The 25,126-nt window shown below is 33.7% G+C and overlaps 1 protein-coding gene and 1 long non-coding RNA gene across 4 annotated transcripts in view; one reads left to right on the top strand and one right to left on the bottom strand.

Moving 5' to 3' along the window:
* LOC127835487 (uncharacterized) overlaps positions 1-25,126 on the bottom strand; it is a 199,048-nt gene that overhangs the window by 99,347 nt on the left and 74,575 nt on the right. The gene's annotated exons all lie outside the window — the stretch shown is intronic.
* Positions 8,470-24,523, top strand: LOC127835113 (uncharacterized). Of its 3 annotated transcripts, none has more exons than XR_008028352.1 (8): positions 8,470-8,691; positions 11,070-11,207; positions 14,783-14,820; positions 15,007-15,057; positions 15,225-15,290; positions 15,944-16,096; positions 17,942-18,059; positions 19,517-24,523. It is a non-coding gene; the product is annotated as an uncharacterized LOC127835113 (long non-coding RNA). The 3 variants fall into 3 exon arrangements; XR_008028351.1 differs by having other exon boundaries at positions 15,225-15,322; XR_008028350.1 differs by lacking the exon at positions 15,944-16,096 and having other exon boundaries at positions 15,225-15,322.

Genomic DNA, 25,126 nt, shown 5'->3' with positions numbered 1-25,126 from the left:
CGAGCTAAAAACTAGAATACTCCTTTCACTGTGTTATTCAGGACTGTACATTATGTTATTTAAACTGTTAATGGGTTTAAACATTTTTTTTAATATGTGTGTGTCGGTCTTAACGTTTATGACATCCAAATACCTTCAAATTAAAATAACAGGTATACATGCATGTTCTAAACAAAGATCATACACAATTAAAGTCATTTTTTCTTTCATGTATATTGCATTAAAAAAACTCACACATTGACATTAAATTGACAAAAATTCATTTTTGAAGATAAACAATAAATTGATATAAAAATGTAAAAGTATATTGGATTCTTCGAGCTATGGTAGATTGGATATGGCTTGTCTCTTTTTTTTAAAGATGAAAATCAAATAGCTATCTTGTACGGGCAAAAGCCCGCTTAGCGGGCGTTGACCGTTCATACATATGGAAATTTAGACAAAACAATTAGAAAAGGGGATGCATCTAAAAAAATTGCCACGCGACATATATCTTCGCGATGCAATTATCTCCCTTGAATACTTATCTTGTCCATGTTCTGCCTCCGTTTGTTTAGTTGCGAATTTATTTGATCCGAAATTTCAATATCTTAATGTTATTTTTATCCTCGCAAATCAATAAATCAAACTGTTTAAAAAATTGATTCGCTGAAAACATGAACATTGGCATTGATATCGAGCTCTCAAATTTTTAAGGGGAGCTCACCATTGCGCATAAAACGTCCGGTTAATACCTGTATTCTCGCGGTATTTCAATAACGACACCCTACTGTTTACTTGTCAGAATTCGTGACGCATTATCCATTCGCTCTCAGCAAGCAGTTTTACGTGTGATCATGAGCAATATTCTGGTAAGTTGTAGTTGTTATCCATGAGAAACACATTTATTCACACAATTTAACAATATTCCGATGTAACTTGTTAGTCTTTTAGCTTATTTTAAGCGTATTTACACCTCGTCTGCTCGCACTTTGCCGATATCCCCAAAGGTTACAGATCACTATATGAAGTTTAGGCCTAAAACCACAAAATCTAATATCGTTGGATTTTACATCGACGTGGACATCGACATACCAGCGACAGAAAACATAGATGAGGACAACATCATCAACGACTTAATCGGCCAGCGATCAGCGGACGCTGTAGAAGATGAACTCAGCGACGACGACGAGGCTGACAACACAAGAATGAACGTCATATCCAATCAACGTGTGACCACATGCATCAACGACGTAAGGCAGTTTTGCGAGCAAAACACAGGCGGAAGTGAGTTCTTCAATGTCCTTGACAAATTGGAGAAATTTGTTACACGCGTTCAGTTTAGTGCTGCTAAAGCCGGTGTTCAGAGAGACATCGCGTCTTATTTCAAAAAATGTTAATTCATTTCCGAAAAGGTATTCATATGTATTTACATGTATGATCATTTGTATGTTCTGATAATTTGTATGTTCTGATTATTGTGCTATTCCTTATATTTATGTTCTGTAATTAGAGAAAAATAAAAAGAAGAAAATGAATCGTTTTATTTCTCCGTTTGTAACAAGTAGAAATCTGACTAATTTATGTTTTTAAGTAAAACAATTATTAATAGTAGCGTGTAACCGAACCATGCGAATTTCACAACGTTATATTTTTACAAAATCAAAGAAGTCTTCTGTCAAATGTTTATTTCGAATATTCGTTAATCCGAAGTTTTTTTAACGGTCCCGACGACTTCGAAATAACGGTGTTGAAGTGTATGTCGGCACCATGCTGGCTCAAGAAGGTATCGCCGATATACATACCAATGTCGGGCCAACATCGAACCGTGTTGCATTCCCGATCTCGGGCCGATGTAATTACCGATGTCGGGCCGATATACATACCGACGTCGGGCCAACATTGCGCGTTGTTGCACTCCCGGTCTCGGGCCGATGTAATTACCGATGTCGGGCCGATATTGAAATAAATATCGGGCCGATATCGGACCGATTTGTAATGTTTGCTGGGTTGCAAGTGAATTATGGAGAAATACTTAAAACAAATCTTTATACAAAAACCGTTATCAAACCGAAAGCCGAAGTTTTTAATTGACGATTCGATCTATCTTACGGGTGTTCCGGAGATAGTCGGTATATTACGATAGATTAGACACGAGATCCATCTCGCCGAAGATTCCGGAGATAGTTTAAAGGGTATTTTAGAATTCGGAATTACTCTGAATACTCGGCTTTGTCCATTGCAAAAACATACACATTTAAAAGAACCGTTGACGTGTTTGAAACTTTGGATTAATATCAATATTAATTATTATGCGAGCATAACATATCATGTTAGTTGTTTTAATTTGTGCATTATGGATATATTTACGATCTATTTGTGTTTATTTATGCCAGAACATAGTTGATGTAGCTAATATTTCCGATTAAACTATGGAAAATCGGGTTGTCAGTTGCAACTCCCAGCGACCCGGAGGGTCAATAGCTGGGAGTAATATTATTGCAACTAAAGTAAAATAATCCCCCAAATAAGGAAACGCTGTGAAAATTATGAGGGTAGCGACCCGCTTCCCCTAAAATGGATTGAGGGCCCTGATTTTGTTTTGGATGCATTACTTTATTATTGAAACAATTATTATACTATTTTGAACCAATATATTGTCCATGTATTTATTAAAAATACATGGTTATCAAAAAACTTAAAATAGCTTTTGCCCGTTAATAACGAAGCACCTATATATAATTATATTAGTCAGTTCATTTTTATTCATATATATTACGAAATCTCCAATAAATGAGTATAAGCATACATTGGTATGATGTGTCCGTGGTACGAATTAAGCCCCAGCTAACCATCACAATTAAATGGTGAAGACACCTCTTACATTACATGTACATTTTAAAGCCGCACAAACTTGAAACAAACTTAGCTGCTAGCAAGATCTTATTTTCGTTTACTGTTTATCGGAGTTCCAACTCTAGAGTACAAACCACAGGTGTAGGGCACGTGGCCAAGTCACTTTAACACTATCAATTTATAATAAAACAACATTTTTTATCATATTGACAAGAAAAAAATATTAATATATATTATATCAGAAAAAAATCAGATCAAATCAGTGTTAAAGTGACTTGGCCACGTGCCCTACACCTGTGGTACAAACAACGTGAACAAGCTTTGACACGAAAACGTATGACAAATCATTCAATACAAAAAGCAATCTATCATCCCGTGCTTCATGTTATTATTTGAAAATACTTAGTTACCTGGTTGTTTTTTGTCTATTGTAATTGTGTCTTAAAACTCTTAAGTAGGTCGGACCAGTCTGACTGTGATAATTCAAAATTTAAACCTAACACCGCGAGACGACGCAAACGAAAAACATCGCATTCAGTACAGTCAAGTTACCAATAACACAGGGAACTTTAAGAAAAATACTTTACATACTCTACATAGTTGTGCACACCTTTATCCGAGTTAGAAAATTTTACAGTTTTTCATGAAAATTCCGTTTCGAACAAAACTATTTCCACATTTACTGCTATAAAATAGTTATCCTCGAGTGCCCAATTTCGACGCATGCAAGCATTTTGGAGTACAACGCTATACTCTCTAAAAACATGAACATCATTTGTAAGAAGACACAATTCTCTGTAGGGGCACTTGCCATGGCTTTATTTTAGAACGTTTCTTTGTGCATGTGGTAGGGAAAACATTGATGTTTAACAGGAATTCACTCTTTTGCTTGAAGGTTGGAGACTACATGAGATTTTAACAGATGGCGGGAAACCCTTCTCAACTGGTACGAAGCCGGTAAATAGATGGCCATAAAACAGTGACCGCTGATTCGCGTCGAGTTCTTTCTTGCAAAACGTATGACCCCCCTTTTTTATTGTTTAAATCAGTGCGGCTTGGAATGCTCTTTAAGAAAAGATATGGTTATGGGGATGTCTATGCGCAAAAGTTTGACTTTATTTTTTGTTAAAGTTATTGCTTTCACATTGAATTTGTGTAGGAAATCTTTTAGTATATTGTGACCTTAAGTGCGTGGAATGATTCCATCTGCGTAAATGGGCAATAAAATAGTTCCAAAGAGTTGCATTAAAACTCACAAGTTTTTGCACGATTTATCGTACATTTAAAAGTCATATTTTTCAATTTAATGCATGCGATCTTTAATATCCACTCAAATATACATTGTATGCGTTTGTTCGGTTTTAGCTATTTGGTAGACAAAATGGCGTGCTTAGCCTTATGCACAGTTGTATGTGAGAGCAAGGAACGACAACTCTGCGTGAAGATTGCAAAGAAGGATTATCGGAAAGAGCGGATGATATGAACAAAGAAGGAAACAGCGGATGATATGTACAAAGAATGAAACTGCGGATGATATGTACAAAGAAGGAAACTGCGGATGATATATACAAAGAAGAAAACTGCGGACAATATGAATAATTAATAAATCTGCGGATGATATATACAAAGAAGGGATTTGCGGATAATATATACAAAGAACGAAACTGCGGATGATATGTACAAAGAAGGAAACTGCGGATAATATATAGAAATAAGGACCATTAAATAAATAATAATGATCTGATGCAAATAAAGAAGTAAGCTGCGGATAATGTGTACAAAACTATCACTATAGAAATGCACTTTCAATAAATAATAATGGTCTGATGCAAATAAAGAAGGAAGCTGCGGATAATGTGTACAAAACTATTACTATAGAAATGAACTTACCGATTTCTGGCACAATTGCTTGTAAAATTCCAGGTGACCGCGCATGAAATCTTTCACTTTACATCCAGGTAATGGGAACACTGGACACAAAGCGATCGACTTAAGATACTTAGTCTGTGAATGTCCAATTATCATGGCCATAATGACACTATTTCTGCACACACACACTAAAAAAACACACGCTTTAATAATAAATATTTATTACGAAAAAACACTGTGTAATGCTCACTATACATTAGATATGCTGTAAAGGTTTATAAAAAAGCTGGATGATTTTGAAATAAATATACGCAGTCGACATTTACTCTATCATTACAACTGGTAAAAGGTGTGGCATGTGGCTTTGATCATATACTTGTTAATGGAACTTAAACGGTACAACTTACTGACAATCATTACTGTTTGTTAAAGGTGTGATATGCGGCTTTAATCATAAAATTGTTAATGAAAATTAAAGGTAAAACTGCCAATCATTATAGCAGATCACAACAAATCCCAGTATCAATCTGTGAATAATTGCAAACGTTTAACAGACATGGTACCTTGATAACATAATAAATGTTGATTTGTTGAGTGTTTGTCTACAGTTGCTTCTAAACAAATTAATTGTTCCTTACTTATTAACTGGTAAGTTGTAAGACTTGGATGATCAAACAAAATTATCAATAAGCCATGCATTTTGGTGGAAATGTGAGAAAAACATCGAATTAATTATTTCATTTATAAGTGAACATATGAATTGCGATAACATCGACATATGGTGAATGTCGGTTTTTTGACTTAATTAGAACGTAAAGAAACAAAAATTAAAACAACGACAAACACAGTTATCAATAAGCCATGCATTTTGGTGGAAATGTGAGAAAAAACATCCAATTAATTATTTCATTTATAAGTGAACATATGAATTGCGATTACATCGACATATTGTGAATATCGTTTTTTTTACTTAATTAGAACGGAAACAAACAAAAATTAAAACAACGACATATATATTATACTTTTTTATTTCATGAAGTTTACATATTTATATTTGCTGCACATAATACATACAGCGTTTATGTACTTTAATTTGCATGTGCAATTAGTGAAGATGTCATTAGAAAATATTTCTTTTGAAATTTGTTAAGTTTAAGGTTCATGGGGGGATAAAATTAATTAAAAATTCGCTTTGGTTTTTCTTCATTCAATGTGGTACACTATGGTCAAACTATATATCATTTTAAAGCTAAAGACGGATAGAATAACATAAACACATTTTTGACATTTCATATTTGTGTGCTTTATTCATATTTTGGTTTAAAACCAATACATTTGCACACTAATTTACAAAATCTCAATCTAAAGTTAGGAAGGATATGCACTACCTTAAGTTGAATAAATACAAAGCTATATACATATACAAGGTCAAGTTAGCAACATTTCACAGAAAAGTATTGTCATAAAACAACAAATTAGTTTTTATTCAACTGCCTATTTTGGATAAATTTCCTTAACAAAGTTCTAAAAATAACTAAAACGTAAATACTTTTTAAAAATCCAGGTATGGTGGATAATAAGAGTCACAATTCTTTTTCAAAGGCTTAACAATTTTGTTATTTACCTCTCAACCAAATTGCAAATTTAAACCATCTCAAATTGAAATAGATTGCAGACGACATATAAAATTGTAAAGGAATATAAAGAAATTGGCAAACCGATTGATTTTATATTTCTATTCCTTCTACCCATTTTGAAAGCGTGGCACTCGCTGTGCTCCGTAGAAAAACGTGCAAAACAAATCGGTCGAAACCACGTGCAGTGGTGAGAAAACCGGGTATGTGTATACACATACCTGAGAAAACACAAACTTATTTTGACAGTTGGTTCGCAACTAGTAAAACAACTATTAACATTAATCAGCAAGAGATCGCACTCAATAACAGAAATGACCACGTAGAGATATCATCACTTACCCTATTTCCAGCTGAAAATTGTCCCCCACACGTCTTTTTTAGTTTATTTGTATTGTTTTTCTGGAGCCGAAGTGCATCTCACAGAATATCCATCTAACTTCCGTTGTTTTCACTTTCGTTATTAAAAACTTTGTTTAAAAGAATTATTTCTCCTTTTAGATTGCTAAAGCGATGTGTTATTATATATTATCAATAGAATAGTATACCGTGATGAATTTAACGTAGTTACGTATCGATCTTTCTGTCAGTCTGTAAGCGTACTATTTTATGCGCAATAATATAAGTATGGTGATTCGACAACAATTGTAAACATTGGTGAAATGCTTCTTACATAGTTATTCTTTTGAGTGTTTATGAGGTCTGATCGTGCAGTTTGCAAACATCAACGGAAAGATTACAATCCAATGCATTTGTCATCGTCAACCGTTTGGAATGTCAATTAGGCGATGAGTTAGTTTTTAGCATGTTTGTTTCTATGTTATGAATTTACAAATGGCTGCCCCCATGGTGCTGAAATGACATGTGTTCGAGTTTTGATATTTCTAGATATGTAAACTTTTTTTACTATTTAAGCGTAACTTGTCCTCGTCAATGTCGATATTATTCACTAGTTACATAATTTTCCGCCGAAATACGTGGAATAAACATGATTCAGATTTTTGAAAATAATGTATATTTTAGTGTTAAAATCGCTTTGTATTTTGATTGATTTTGTGGATGGTATGATACGTTGATGTACAACATTGGTAGCAGTTTGAAGGAAAAACATCCTTTAAAGCATATATGTATACATTTTCAATGTGGCACTCTTCCTCTAGTCAAATTTGAGTTCAATGCTTGGGGTCCCACATTTTTCAAAATGAAGCCTCTACATGAACCTTAATATCAGTTATCTCATTCATATATTGGTAAAAACCGTTATGCTACGCTTTAATGATCTGGGTGACTTGTTCTCAAGATTATTATCAGCTTATCAACAATTAGTTTAAAATAACATGCCAATTTCTTGTGTATTAGGAGCAATCGATAATCGATAATGCGCTAAATAGCTTCAGTAAGGACACTAAGGGTGCTTATTAATGATAACAATAGGGAGTCTTAACAGTTGTTGTTGACTTTTTCCAGAAACAAGACAATAACGGTGCAGATATATTATTATTATAATATTTTTTTCCTTCATAAATGACCCTTATCACACAATGATTTCATCTATACTTCGGAAAACATAAAATTAACCCAATACACACACACACACACACACACATACATATATATTATGATGCTTTTGTGGATAAAAATGTAATTAATTTTATATGAGATTCCAACTCTTGCTAAATGTGTTGTCACCCGTTTGTTTGAGTAAATACTTATTTACGCCATGGTGCATTTCATAAAATAATGTATTAATAAATAAATGTGCATCCGTGAACTATGTGTTTTTTTTCTACCCTTGTCACATTCTTCAACATTCTTTTGTTGTTTGATATACGATGTGTTTAAATATGAACCTAATGAATGAATCTCGGTGATTACTTATAGTTTGTCAATCAGTTTTCTCTATTAAACCTCGATGCTATCCCAAATCGTATTCTTGCATAAAATGTATTTATTATATAACTTTCCCAGTACACCTACAACGATTCAGGATAATACATATTGATTACGATGTGTATAGTGTTGTGTGTAAATGAATAGTTGAATGTAACCTGTGGTGTTTTGTACGACTAAGAGTTTTTTGGGAATGAACGCTTTCTGAGTAGCATGGTCGTGTTGTCTTTGAACCCGTTGTAGCGTAAAAGATGCAAGACCCGTAAAATATGCAAGTTCCGGTTCCGGTCATGTGAATTTTACGTTAGGCTCTGTAAAAAGGGCAAGACCCGTAAAAAGTGCAAGTCTTATATTGTTTTGCAATGACTTTGGTATTTAATTGGAGAAAAACATCACTAATAAAGAGTGTGAATGGGTCGACGTTCGTTTCTTCAAGATTGGGCAAAAAAACATCACCATGCGGGTAAGACTAATTTTCGGACATACCTCTTTTCGGATATACCGATAGACTTTCAAACTGAGCTCCAATTTGAGTTTTAGGAATTATTGATTTTTCGCCACACTTGATATGTGTATGTATAAATAGCGTCGTGTGTTTTTAAATTTGTAAAATAAAGCGTGCAGAAATGTTTATGTGAGCTATTTTCTTGTTTTAATGTGAATTTTCGACCATAAAATATGCAAGTCAGGCGTCTTAAGTGTTTAATACTACCCAACATAAATCTTATTTAACAAAGAGAGCTTAATTATAATGTAATTGCTCACAATCAAACCTGACAAGCCTTAAGACAAAGTTTGTTGCATTATGTGCGGTAGAAAATGTACCATATGTTATTTAAATCAGGCAATAAGGCTGTAAAATATGCAAGTCAAGGTTATTAACTCACTGGCATTTTATATGGAAATATCCCTCAATATTCCCTTTTATTTGTTGCAAAATGAAAAAAAAGTGATTTATTTCACATTTTATTGCCCATAAATTTCATTTTGACAAACTTTTCTAAATACAGTTGTCGGTTTATGCAAGCACTGCATAAATTTTCTCACTTAAATCATCATAAAAACCCTTATCATTTTACAAAGAAATCGAAGAACTATGCAATAGGTGTCCCAAGCACTGCGTACATTTACGAAGTATTACATTTATAAAAAAGGTGGTGTGGTAGTTTGAATTTCACAAATACAGTATTTTTGGGAAGTATCTTTTAACATAAATTTACGCACTTAAATCAATATAAAACCCTTGCAAATTTACAGACTATTTATAGTTGTAAACAAAAAATTGTCTCAAGCACTGCATAAATTAATAAACTAATTTATGGCAAAAGATAGCAACATTATAGTTTGAAATTCAAATATACAACACTTTTAACTAAAACATATGATCTTTCTGCATAAGTCAGGCTCTTCATAAATTTACGCGCTTAAATCAAATAAAAACCCTGGCAATTTCTCCAGTGGCAGTGCGTAAATTTACTAACTAATTTATTGCAAAAGCAGTTCGTAATTTTATTGTAAAGAGGTCAGCTAACTATCTTTCTACACAAGACAAGCTCTGCGTAAATGTACGCACTTAAAATCTACATCAAAATACCTGATATTTTTACCAACTTTTCAAGCAAACAAAATTGTGCAAAGAACTCTTCTACATAAGCCAAGCTCTGCGTAAATTTACGCACTTAAATCAATATCAAACCCTGGCAATTTTACAGACTATTTGAAGTTGTAAACAAAAATTGTCCCAAGCACTGCGTAAATTTACAAACAACTTCATGGTAAAACAAAACAGTAGAGTTATACTTTGCATTTTACAAATACAACATTTTTTAGTCCCCTACTGGTTTCACCGGAGGGGACTTATGGTTTGCGCTCCGTCTGTCAGTCCGTCTGTCAATCCGTCCGTCCATCACACTTTTCTGGATCCTGCGATAACTTTAAAAGTTCTTAATATTTTTTTCATGAAACTTGGAACATGGATAGATGTCAATATTGACATTATGCACGTCATTTCATTTCGTTCCTAAGTCAAAAATTATAGTTGCTATGGCAACAAATAAACTAAAAATACTGCTGAAATGGTGGTTTTCTGGATCCTGCGATAACTTTAAAAGTTCTTTATAATTTTTCATGAAACTTGAAACATGGATAGATGGCAATATGGACATTATGCATGTCATTTCATTCTGTTCCTACATCATAAAATTCTGGTTGCTATGGCAACAAATATATATATTTTTTAAATCTGAAAATGGTGGAATTTCTGACAATGGTGGAGCCGGTAGGGGACTAATATTTCCTTACAATAGTCTTGTTCTAACTATCTTTCTACGTAAGCCAAGCTCTGCACAAATAACAATGAAAATCTGCAAAATACAAGCAACTACAAAATACCTGATATTTTTACCAACTTTTCAAACAAACAAAATTGTTCAAAGCATAAGACAAGCTCTGCGTAACTTTACGCACTTAAATCAATATAAAACCCTGGCAATTGTAAAGACTATTTGAAGTAGTAAACAAAAATTTTCCCTAGCACTGCGTAAATTTAAAAACTAATTATTTGGTAAAAAAAGTTTGGTTATGTTATACTCTGAATTTCTAAAATACAAAATTTTCTGACTATCTTCCTACATAAGTCATGTCTTGCATAAATTTATGCACTAAAATCATCTAAGAAATACCAAATAATTTTACAAACTAATCAAAGTAATAAAAATTGTCCAAGCAATGCATTTATGTACGAATGTATGGCAAAATATAGGAATATTATAGTTTGAAATTCATAAAACAACACTTTCAACTAAAAAATATGTCTGGAAAGTCTATTTCATCTTGTTCTAGTTTGCAGTGCGCAGGCTACTGTCCCCCTTCAAGAGCACCCAGGTCATACAAGCTGAACACGGTTGACCTGCACACCTAACAGTGGAAATAATGAAACAAGTGATCACACATCCACCCACTTTCTGCCCGGAACAACAGGTTTTCCTTTGTATTATTACTGTTTAAAGGTTAACATTGCAGGATTAGTTTAAACCAATTTTTTTAGCTCAGTTGCATAGAAAGCCATAGTTTATTTAAAATGCTTTAAAGTCCGTTTCTTGAGACTAGGACCAGTACTTGTTGTCTATGGGGAGATCTAAAGAACGTGCCCGCATTGTGGATCGAACCTGTTACCTCCTAGCAGGGCTTTTTCTGCCTATTTTGGGAAAAGGAGTCTGACCAAATTGGGAATTTTTTATCGACAAAATTGGTCATTTTGGGAATTTTTGTGTCAATGAAATGGCTCATTTGGGAAAAAATTGTGAATTTATCATGCTTAAATAATTCAGCGGTTTAACAAATAAATTTGCTTTTTATTTGTTATTTTGTCTTCTTTATATAAACAGATGCAATATTGGGCGTGTTCAACGTTTATTCAAGTACTGCAGTTTTGTTTTTCAGTTACAGTTACACTCTGAGATAAGAACTGAACAGTCAAAACCGCATAGCAGATATTTTTGACCTAATCAAACACTGGTTAGTCACACACGTTTTAAGACACTTCATTCTTGAAAAAAAACAAAAACATTTCTTTTTTGGAAATTGGGATAATTTTTTTAATAATTTCGGTTTGGGATCAGGTCTGTTTGCTTTAGGAGTGCATCCATTTTCTGGAGGCGTAGACAGTGCGGAAAAACCCCTGAGCCTAGTCACTGGGTGGACATTGTAACCTCAACAACTGGCGACTAAATTTTGCAGGATTACAGAGTAGTAATTTACCATATGCTATAAGTAGAATACTGACTTAGGATGGGAGAATTTGGTTGAACTAATATGGTGTAAATCCATATAACTTAAAAGCATTAATCCAAATTTTAGGTACATGTTCCTCATAATGTGTATTAATATCGTAATACTTTTATATTTTTCATAATACGTTTCGTCATTAACAAAAATTGTTAAGTTCATACAATGAAATAAAACAACCTGTCTGATTGTGTTTAAATATATAGTCTCATTAATTCTAGACCTGTGCAGGTATTGATGGATGCATCTGATGTATAACAATCGTTACATGTTATACATTTTATTGAAATACTGATTTCACTGCATGAATTGATGATGTCACTCATTCAATTGACCTGTTCAAATTTTATTTTAAATAGATATAATTATATTAAACTGTGTTTGCATCAGATTGTATGTTTTGTGTAGGCATTATGTAAGCATTAGTTTGAAATGGTTGTTTAGTTTCAGATTTATCTATATTGCCCCAAAAAGGGTTTTTTCAAACTATTGTCATTGTGTCTGTCTGTCGGCAATTTTGGTTTCAGCTCTGTAACTCAGCTGTTTTCATTAATATTTCTGGTAACGGTACTAGGGCACGATCAATAACAATTAACAAAAAAAATTTAGTTGTTTAAATATTCATTTATTTTGTTTTGGGGGTGTTAGAGTTCGGGACCAAAAGAGGCGTTTTGCTGTTCAGCCTTAAAAGTCAATATGGTTACTATATTTGTATTAATTACATTAAATGTAACTTATTTAAGTTAGCTACGGGTCCCCCAGCTGCACAGATGTGAAACTGTATTATCTGCTCGATGGCAGGGGTGTCATTGGCGCCACCCAACTCTTTGTTGCCCGCATTACATGTCCATTTTATAACTTTTTTTTTGTTTTTTTTTCATGTAGAGGCATTTGTTTTTCAATGAATGGTACTGCTATGAGAACTTTGCTGTGCAACCCATACATACATGTACATATTGCTCTTCAAGGGCTGCCCTTACTGGCAGACCACAGCACTTCAGGTGGTACCACCTGCCACACACAGAACATTGTACCCATCGCTGTGTTCCTGATGAAACGCTGCAATTGGGCATATCACACATAGTGTCGTCTGCTTCTTTGCTGTGTTGCAGAATCCGTTCCCTGAGATAATTCCTGTATTCTTGACAGTGAACCTGCCGCATTATTTCATGGGGAACCCCAAGAGCAATGGCTTCAGCATTCTGGAAAAAAATAGCGTTCATAATAACAGTTAAAATTGACGGCTCCAATAATTGTTTTAAACAAAACTGAACATGGCTACTTAATATGGACGTTAAATTGCCACCATACTACTACTTTAAAACCTGAACAAGACAGGTATAAATTCCTGTTGGTTAAGGATAGGAATCAGTCAAACCTAATTTGTATTCTGCACATTACCATGTACTAACTTCAACCATCAAATGTCCAGCTTCTTGTCATTAGCTGAAATGACTGTAATTGGGGCCTGTTTATTTTATTCTATTTATGTCGAAAAGGCAGCATATTTTGATATGCATGAACATACCATTAATGTGAATACTCCGCAAGAGTTGCTGTCCTTTTGCTTGTTACTCTGCATGGGACTGTATGTCCAAGGACCAAGTTGCTCCTTAACATTGGCAGCTTTGTTTCTTAGATCAAAGAATTGGCTGCAGTAAAAAACAAAACACATTAGAGTCATCACTCATACGCCAATCTATAAACAAGAGAAGGCAACTGTATCAAGGATTTTGTAAGAATTACAGCCCTTTGGCTTTTTTGAATATGCATATTATTGATAATTCTACATTAAAGGTTAAAACAACTGTTTCAAGCACTTTGTAAGAATTATGGCCCTTTTTCCACTTAGAATATGCATACTATTGAATCTATGTAAATGTTTGCATACCACCTCAAATATTTTCAATGTCCCTTGCTTTTATAGTTTGTTTCATTAACAGTATTTTTCAGAATTGCTTACCTTTTTTTTTCCGAATTGTAAAACTTACTGGTAGAAAGTAATTATTGTTTTATTCTTTTATTTCCTACTCTTTTAACCAAGCTGGAAAAATTTAGTGATAAAAATATATGATGATAATTCTTATAGTTTTTTTGTTTTATTTTGATAAATAACAACAATTCTTACACCTATTTTTGTTTATCCCCCAATCAGACTTAAGGAGAATTGCACTTACCCCCAGAGATTCAGCCACTTAAAGTTTTGGTGGTGTAATGAATCTAAGATTGACACTGTCTTTTCCTTGGGTTTTGCCAAAAGAAGGATCCAGTGATTGCCATGGCTGTTGATAGGCATCAGCAGAAGCTTGTAGTTGGAGAAGTGTTCCTTCATTAAAAGACGTTACTGAATTTAACATTATGCTGCCACAACATTGTCCAGATCTCTCTTAAATGTCATTTCACAATTGTGAAATAGGCAATATGTGTAACATAGGTACATATATGCTTCTGTGTACAATAACATATTGCAGGGGCATTGATGTCTGTTGGACATAGAATTTATAATGTATCATGTATGAGAGACATGTGCTCATGATCAGATTGGATGTGTTAGTAACGGCTACTTGAAGTTATTCCAAGAAGGTATTTCTAGAGTATAGAAATGGCAATGCTCTATATACTGATGTGTGTTAACATTTAAACTTGTGCAAAATTTAGAAGCTGTTAACCGTGAATAAATCATAATCTTTCTTTTGTATTTTGTTATTTGTGTTGCCTAAACGTGCTTTGCTTACATAAATTAATGATTGCTTTGTATTTTGTTTCAGTTAGCCTTCTGTGCAAGGTCATGAGGTGAAACCTGGATGTAAGAAACATTTTTATCACATGTTACGTTGGCAGTTCCTGTAATTATACTTGAACGGTTCAGAACATACGTGTACAAATATGTCCAGCAAAAGACATTTTATGACAGACTTCATTATACTACATAATTGGAATCAAATTGCTTTCAGTAAAAAAAATATTGACAATAGAATATTTAACCATTTAGGTTTCGTATCCATGACTGCACACAGCTACTGTGAGAGTCTCGACTCTCTGGGTAAGCATTATTATATATAGTGTATCAAATGATGAAGTATTGTGTCAAATACTTGTTTATTAATGTAGGCTTTATTGAATAGTGATGAAAAAATGACAATAAAACTTGAATTATATATAAATTTATATGTAACTCCATGCTGTTTTAATACCTTTTCAAACATCCAGTGGTTCAGGGTCCCATTTTCCCACAATACTGCTGTATACGAGGGCAGGACAAACAAATGGTTACTGGTGAGATTCACTTCTGCCTTTATAAGGCCAAGGTAGGCATTGATGACCTGCGATAAAAAGTAGCTTTGTTGCACAAATGTTTCAGCAACATTTTTATGTCAATAACATACAGTTGGTATATAACTTTTATTGCTGTCCATATTTTGAATTATTTTGCTACACATGTTTCAACAATATTGTTTAAAGGCCAAACTTGCCATGATGCCTATTTGTAATTGATTTTTCTGATAAAGTTAAAATTATTTACACAATAATGTAATAAAATGATTAAAATAAATTGTAAATTTTATACTTCCAAATAAGGCAATAATTGTGTAAAAAGTGTTGTCATGCTGACATGTTTATACAATTAATTTATTTTAAATTTATGCAATTATCAAAGTTGGCTGAGATTAATCTGAAAAACGCAAAATCGTAAGCTAAAGATAATACTTGTCTGTTTAATACATATAATACAATATAATACATAAGTGCGTGTGAATGCTTAAATTTGTTCTTATCCAGATACACATATTTTATACCAATTCACTGTTGTGAACTTACCTTGTCATCTACCCATTCTCCAGCATCTAATGATTCAATGTTGATTGGATCCATAACCTCATTGCCAAGTCTGAGCCTTTGATCATTCTTGTATGGCATCTTTCTCACAGTGGTGGTCTTCAAGTGACGCGGTCTTGGCTTAAGGGTCTCGGCTACATCCATGACAGGCAATTTGGCTTGAAAAGCCATAAGGCAGACACTGGAGAGCGACATACAAAGAGTTGTTTTGGTTTCCAGGTTGACATCAATGGTCCTGAGATGGGGTAGGATGTTGGATGAAATAGTTTCTACATCAGCCTCAAATTTACTTGCCATCTGTGGTAGTCAAACAAATAATGGGTTGTTTAACTAATCAACAAAAGTGATGCCAATTAGCTTATGTTTCTGAAACTAATATTAAATAAATTTTAATTTTTAGGAGATCAATTTTCTGAAAATGTGACCTCTATTCTACACTTAAAAGTACAACAAAGTTTATGTCATTTCTAAACATTAATCATTAATTAATTCATTAATCACTATTAAATTGAATGTATTTATGTCTTAGAAAAAAAGACAACCTTTTATCCAAATTGAATATCAATTATGACACTGGTTTTATACTAAGCCAACATGAACAAGACAATTTTCCTGTATCAAAAAAGCGTATGGTATGTTAAATTATATATAGTATCTCGATATATTATTGTTGTTTGTATGTTACTATGTACATATTTGTATTGTATCGTTGCTCTTCAGGTTTGCTAAAGCTAGTATTACCTCATCTATGAGCGTTTGGGAGGGTAGCTGCTGGAGCAAGCCACTCTGCAAAATAATATTGCTGAGCTGGTCAAGTTGTCCAGCTGCTGCTGTCTGGGACACGAATTCTTCCCTCTCATCTGGTTGCTTGACAGGAACCTGTGTGGTTGGTCCTTCGACTAACGGCGATGTCACAGCTTCTGCCTCAACATACTGTTTCAGCCGGTCTAAGGAAACCTTCTGCTTCAGCCTTTGACCGTCTGAAAGGAGGCAGGCTGTCTTTCCCTGTATATGATCAATTGTATAAGGGCCTGTATAGTTAGCTTGAAGGTTTCCTTTTCGGGTGGCTGTCTTTGCACGAAGGAGGAGCACTCGGTCGCCTTCTTTTAAAGCAACATATTTTTTGGTTTGCCTCATTTTGAAGTCCTTTTGCTGCTTTCTATGTGCAGTGTCTATGTTGGTGGTCACCTCATCCATTGCTCTTTTTCTTATGTGTGTTATGTTTTCTACCATCTCTTCCTCCTCTTGTGGTGTTACAGTAGGAATCTGCAATAGGCAAGAAATGGTACACATGTTTGTGTACTTGGGCATAATATTTGCTTGGACTTTTTAAGAAGATATTACACTAATTATGAATGATATTGAAATGTACAATTATTTGTTGACTCCAGTATTTGAAGAGCACACTTGCTGACCTGTATGCATGTATTTGTTTCATAAATCTTATTTAACACATGCCATTCCCTGATTCCCATGTAATATTACCATAACATATATTTTTATCTTACACATGTGTAATATACTTTATAAGTGTTTTCATAGGCTTAGTTTTCGTTTATTGACCAATCGCATTTTGTTATGAATGACGTTGCAACATCAGATGACATCATGTAAACAACATTCGGGATTTATTATTATGTTTGCGTACTATTTATTTAATTTGCTTATTTAAAAGCATGTGATAAAAAGATCTGACAATCGTTGTCATATCATACCATATTTTATTAAACGCGTCAAAGGCTCGCTTACTAACAAAATTCCTGAACTCGTTAATAAAATATAGTAAGATATGACAACTCATGCTAGCTCCTATATGTATATCCGGCATTAACAGATCAAATGTAAACATTGGATAAAGCTTTACAAATTGAGGTAATTTAGCTTAATGTTCATGTAATTGGGATTATCTTAATGAAGTATCTCAATTTCTCAGTATTATTTTCACACTTAGATACTACTCAATTCTGGCATTTAATTTATTGATTCATTTATTTAATGCCAAATAACATTTTTATGCCATGTATATGTAATTTAATTGTATTCTATAAATCCTCTGTTCTTAATAACAATTGTATCACATACTGCTCCAGTGAACGCTGGCGGAAGCTGACTTGGGTAAACCGCCTCTCTCCCGTACAAAAGGAAGAAGGGTGTGAACTTGGTGCTGGAGTGCCGTTTGGTGCGCTGGGCAAACAGAGCTCCATCAAGGTATTCATCCCAGTTGTTTTGATTCTCATTGACCATTTTCCTCAGCACACTAAAAATATTTTTCAAATACCTGTTCACAATTCATTTAGTTATATATAATGAAAACAACATGTTTTAGGTTGAACAATTTATATTGTTTTTCCATTGGATGTTTGTGTAAATTCTTTTGATGTTTATTAGCTCGGCTGTTTTTGGAGAAAACCCGATATATTTTCATAACCAGCTCGTCGGCAATCCGCTTTATGCTAAAACCTTAACATTGGCACTAATAAAAGACTAAAATCAAAGTGCTTCCACCTACAACATTGAAACTTCATATGTAGATGCACCTTGATGAGTTCTACACGCCACACCCATTTTTGGGTCACTAGGTCAAAGGTCAAGGTCACTGATCTCTAATATTCTTCTGACAAGCTTTCATTTATTCAAAACTGCACCCGCAGCCGAGCGTTTATCAGTACTGTACTTAATTTAATACATTAATGAATATGCAATAACTGGTTATTCAGAATAATCAACTTATTTATCAGTTTGCCAGTGAGTTGGTCACAGTTTATATGTATTTTATCATGGTCGAGTCATTTACATACTTTTTGATGGTCTGGTTTGTCTTTTCATCCAGTCCATTGGTCTGTGGATGATAGGCCGAAGTTATCCGATGCTTCACATTCCACTCTTGGCAGAGTTCCTCGTTCACCTACAGAGACAAATGTTTTTGTTTTCCAATTTTATTTAATTATGCTCATATGCAAATTATTTGCCATTCGCACATTATTTTTGTCTGTTTTTAGCTCAACTATTGTAAAGGAAGCTATTTATCTCTTTCTTGTGTTTGTTCCAGCGTCAGCATCCAAACTTAGTTAATTATTTTGGTAAGCTGATTGCACAGGAATGGCTTGATGGATGTATTTCTCTTATCCAAATTACAATTCAGGCAAAGATTACTAACTAGTTTAACTATAGTAAATTGGTTAATATATTGGTCCATTGAACACTTAATATGAAATATTGAGGCATTTTTTAACATAGTTCCTAGGGAATGACTTGAGGAATTTCATTCAAACCAAAAATGTATTCCTTATAAAATTAAAATACTCCCTAGCTTTGATAGGCCAAGGTTGGGAAAGTGTGATTGTTATTTGACAACATAAGGAGTCATATAATAAAAAGCTTGTAAAAAGACAATCTAGTTTGCAAGGGACATAGTATTTCGTGTTCAAACTCATTGCTATGGGAGAAGGGACATTGCTGGTTTACGTATTGCAAATGGTTTTTATCTTTCCTTGTGACTTTTGATAGAAAGCTGCTGTAATAATTAATGCTTTAACTACCAAGTAAAATAATAAATGTGCACTTTACCTCATTTACAAATTCTCGGCCCTGATCAGTGAGAATGGCGTTCATAGCGCCATGAGTTGCAAACAGTTTTCTAAAACATTTGTTGACATCCTTTGCAGTTTTAGATGGAATTGGGAACGCTTCAACCCACTTGGTGAAATAATCTGTTGCGGTAAAAATGAACTTGTTGCCACTGGATGTTTCTTGGAATGGGCCCATAGGATCTACACCAACCAGCTCGAATGGGCGAGAAACCTAGAATTTAAGGAACTATTACAAACCGAACTTATCAGAAGAAAATATACTAATGGCTATGCATCGTGGACTCGCATTTTTCCTTAAAATGCAGTTTCAAAATTGATATAGAACAATGTATTTGTCAGCGTCCCATATATAGCACATTATATATTAACTGTTTGTAATTTGTACATTCATGTTACTTATTTTGTAATATGTATATTATACAATTGCTGTACATAGAATTTATAACATCCTTTTTCTCATTGAATGTATATGGTCCTGGTGTTGTTGTCTCCGTCTTCGTCCGCGTCGTGCTAAAACCTTAACAATTTGTCAAGGTTTTGAACATTAGCTCTAAAATCAAAGTGCTTCAACCGACAACTTCATATGTAGCTGCACCTTGATGAGTTCTAAATGCCACACCCAATTTTGGGTCACTAGGTCAAAGGTCAAGGTCACTGTGACTTGAAAAAAAATTCTGTCAAGCTTTCATGTATTCAAAACTGCACCCGCAGCTGAGCGTGCCCGTTATGCTATGCTCTTGTTCCTTTATTGTTAGGTTTTTATCTGTTTTTACTGTACAGAGAATATTTTACGTATTGTAATACCTTTATTTGCTGGAGTTCGGGTTTCTTGGCTGGTTTTAAGGGGTCAGACTTCTGACAAGCCTCACAGGTACTCACCTAAAATAACAGATTGTATTGTTTATTTATAATTTATTGTCTTTGTGTGTCTATATATGTATACAGTGGTCTTTAGTAAAAGATAAATATATAATCACAAGTGAAAAACCAAAATATGTAAACCAAAATTTAAAAAGCATGTGGAAGTTATCAGATGCATGTCATAATAAGGCTTTATAGAGGTATAACAACAGGGAACTTTACGTTTAAATTGTTTTTGCACCTTACTCAAAAGCTGTGTTTGTGACTGTTTGAAGAAATCTAATCTTACATTTTAATAAATAACCATTAATCAAGAAATTTGCAGTAAAGAAAGGATTAATTACTTTTTAACCTCTACAATTCCCACCTTTTCCCTGATTTATACTTACGTATTTCTTAATGTCCTCTGTGAGCCCTGGCCACCAATAACGCAAGTTGATCGCCTCTCTAGTCTTGTTTATGCCACTGTGGCCACCAAAGGCACTTCCATGGAACTCCTTAAGGATATTGTTTACATCTTTTTTCAAAACAACCTTTGTACCATCGATCTTTCCAGGTACAAATCTGTACAGATCACAACCTAAAACCAAATTTATGAAATACATTGTTTTTAACATTATAACATATTTCATGTGTAAAAATCACAAATGTGTTTTCAGCATAAAAATTCCTTTGTATGTTAACTTTATGTTCAACAAAAAGCTTGGCTTAAATGAAATGGTTCAGGCATAAAAATGATAAAGACGATGGGTTAGAAAATAGTACTTCCGTCTATTTTATTTCATAAAATGTGCAAGAAATGCTTCATATGTGTTAATTATTGACTGTTGATTTTATATAACAAATATAGCTGAATTACAATGTAATGGGTCACAATCAGGTCTGAAATTGTATTTTTCTTGCATACTTCAGAAAGGCTGTAACTGTGTATCTTATGCAATAAATACATTTGTATCCCTCGTTATTGTTAGGCTGTAGAATATGGCAAGTCAATTTTGTGACTAATTTTCTAACTATTCATCTTTTTCAACAAATATTGCTTACTTATAATGTATTTTTCTAATTTTTTTAAACAGGCACAAAAACGCTTAAAGCAATGTTTTTTGTATCCTTCAGTTAGAAAATAGTGTTTTTGTTGTTCATTTTTGTCTGTAAAATAATCAAGTCAGTATTCTTATGTGCTTCACTTTGGAAATGCTCATCTTATTAAACAAATATAGGTCACTTACAATGTTATTGTTTATAAACAGGAACTAAAATGCTGAAATCAATGTTTTTCGCATACTCGGGGTAAGAAATGAGTGATTTTGTTTGGGTAAAGTTAATTTTGGACCATAAAATATGCAAGTCAGTATTCTTATGTGCTTAATTTGTATGCCCCCCTTCGAAGAAGAGGGGGTTTATTGTTTTGCTCAGTCCGTCCGTATGTATGTATGTCCATATGTCCGTCCACCAGATGGTTTCTGGATGTTAACTCAAGAACGCTTAGGCCAAAGATCATGAGACTTCATAGGTACATTGATCATGACTCGCAGATGGCCCCTATTGATTTTCAGGTCACTAGGTCCAAAGATCACGGTCACGGTGAAGAGAAACCGTAAAATGGTTTTCGGATGATAAGTCAAGAACGCTTACTCCTAGGATTACAAACTTGACAGGTACATTGGTCATGACTGGCAGATGACCCCTATTGATTTTCAGATCACTAGGTCAAAGGTCAAGGTCACAGTGACTCGAAACAGTAAAATGGTTTCCTGATGATAACGGAAGAATATTTAGGCCTAGGATCATGAAACTTCATAGGTACATCGATCATGACTGGCAGATGACCCCTATTTATTTTCAGGTCACTAGGTCAAAGGTCAAGGTCAGTGACAAAAAACATATTCACACAATGGCTGCCACAACTGACAGCCCATAAGGGGGGCATGCATGTTTTACAAACAGCCCTTGTTTAATTGTTCATCAACAAATATTGTTTTTATAATGTAATTATTTATGACAGGCACTCAAATTCTTAAAGCATTATGCTTTCTCAAGATTAGCTAAGCGGGGCTTAACATTAACCGAAAAACCAACTTGCCCTATCGTCAAGTACTTAGAAAATCTACTTGCCCTGAACGAAAAGCCACTTGCCCAAACATGAAATATCACATCAACTGTAAACCTCATATTTTTTATAAACCCAAATGATACACCTCAAAACCTTTTTTCTTTTTGATCATTTAACATAATGATTACAGCAATGAAAGTCTAATTAAAGTACCTTAATTAAATGCTCTTTTTTTTTTGCACTTTTCCGGGCGGACAACTAGATTATAAAATTACTTGCCCGCACCTAACTTTTACTTGCCAGGGACAATAGAACAACCCTGCTAAGTGATTTTTTTATATTTAAATGTGGATTTTATGCAGTAAAATATGCAATTCAATATTCTTATGTGCTTAATGGTCATCTTATTCAACAAATATAGCTTACTTTTAATGTTGTTTATAAACAGGCACTAAAATGCTAAAAGCAATGTTTAATGCATACTTTGGTCAAGAAAATATTTATTTCCTTGTTAAAAATGTGGATTTTAGGCAGTTAAATATGCAAGTCAGTATTTTTTGTGCTTTTCTCAATGTTCATCTTATTTAACCCTTTCAGTGCTGGAACCGAATTTTGAAGGAAGAATGTGGCGTCTCATCAGGATCCAAACTGTGTTCTATTCTGATTGTATTCTTTGAAAAAAATCGAAGAAAATGCTAATTTTAGAAATTTTGCAGACGACATTTTAGCAGATGACAAATTTCCCAGCATGCAAAGGGTTAACAGATATAGCTTTCTTACAATTTGATAGTTTATAAGCAATGCAGTGTGATTCTCCTAGTAAAATTGTCATTTAGAGCCTTAAAATATGCAAGTCAATATATTTATGTGTACATTTTACAACTGTTAATCGTTTTAGACCCACACGGCTTGGATTTCATCAAATTGGACACAGTAGGCATAAAAAAAACAAGAAAGTTTTTATCATAATAATGTACCTTTTAAGAAGAACTTCTTTGCCTTGCTCCTGAAGTTGTCCCTTCGATTCTTGTCTGCCTTGGAGGAGTTCTCTTGCATTCGTTCAGGGTAGGTGTTAGATTCCAGGAAGCACACAAGTTCTTGGTAATCACTAAAATCCATTATGTTCAGTTGCTTTATTCAGCTTTTGATAACAATATTGCTATTAAATGATCAAATTTGCATTCAGACCATGTGTTTGGAGCATATATACTTGTTCCCTGTAACTTCGATTGGATCATTGGACTGTACTATTTTGATTGGCTCACTAAGTTATGAGCGCTATACCAATATATCCCCTAATCACCTACCGACTGGCCCCTCTCATGCCATGTTTACACAGGTCAAAAGACTCCACTTCCTGGCCCTGGTGAAACAGTCTCAACTTCATGACCCCTATATGGGAACTGTGTACAGGTATACAGACCCCCATTCCTGACCCCTATCACAAAAGGTGTGAAATATCCAAACTGGGACATGTCAAAATAATGGTTGATATCCAGTCTCTCTAGGCTTCACTAAATTGCATAATGTGCTTTTTTTTAAATTAAAAAATCTGTTTTCAATAATAATTTATGTCTTCGATACCTATTTTAGATTTTATACATGTACACAATTATGTTACCCAAATACATGATGGCTAATGGTTTCATGTACACATACATTTAACAGACTTACATAAATAATTGTTGGTTGTAAATACTGATTAAAGTGATAGTTGTATTAAATGATACAAAAGTGATATTACTATTTATCACAATATTCATTTGATAACTGTATATGTGACCGTTGCCTCAGCTCTTATCATCTGATTTAGTTTGATTATATAATTTATTTCAATGACTTAAAATTTCACTCATGTCATTGTATAAATATAGTAAGCTTTCACTTCAAATTTGATGTGAAATTAACGAAATATGATTCTTAATACTTGTTTGTAGTATGCCATAAACTGGGTTAACTAACCAATGTCATCACTATAAGTATTACAACTATGATTAGAATCTTTGAGAAATAAAGTTTTACAAGTGAACACTATAATTTCCTCTGCAGTTACATATTCATTATATTTGGAGGGTCACCAATTACAGTCCAAATGTAACTTTAGTTCACCAAACCAAGTGTGCAGGTTGTTATATTAAATAATACATGCAATAAATGTTATCACTGTCCTACATCTTCATCTCATGTATCTCATATATTTACTTTTCTCAGATTCTACCACCTCTTTTTCATACCAATTTGTGTATATTTAATGCCCAATGTTATGGTGATATGTACATGGTCGCAATCTAGGAGTGTAGGACATTAGCCCTTTGGGACATTAGCCGCTAGAACATTAGCCCCTTTGGACATTAGCCCCTAGGACATTTGCCCCTTAGGACAATAGCCCCTATCTATTTTTACATTCATTTTTTAGGTAATTTAACCTTTTTTTAATTAGTGGAATTAATGTTGTTGTTTTTTTTTAAACAGCAACAACAACACGTTATGTTACTTATGTATCTAATTATAAGGTAATTTAAGACTTCTGGATGGTGTCAGATAGCAAAATGTTGGCAAATAGAGTCCAAAGAAAAAAAGAAAAAATTAAAAAAAAAGACACAAAAATGTATGTGTGTGGTACAAGCTATATATTGTTTGTTTTTAGATATGAAATTTAAAGAATGGAATAAAAATGCTTATGTAAAAAAAGTTTTGAACCTAGGGGCTTTTGTCCTAGAGGGCTAATGTCCGTACCCCGCAATCTAGACGAAGTGCATATGTCCAAGAAT

The sequence above is a fragment of the Dreissena polymorpha genome, chromosome 6, assembly GCF_020536995.1.
Source record: "Dreissena polymorpha isolate Duluth1 chromosome 6, UMN_Dpol_1.0, whole genome shotgun sequence".
Classification (NCBI taxonomy): domain Eukaryota; kingdom Metazoa; phylum Mollusca; class Bivalvia; order Myida; family Dreissenidae; genus Dreissena; species Dreissena polymorpha.
The sequence above is the reverse complement of the archived record's forward strand: the minus strand, read 5'-3'. Positions and strand labels throughout refer to the sequence as shown.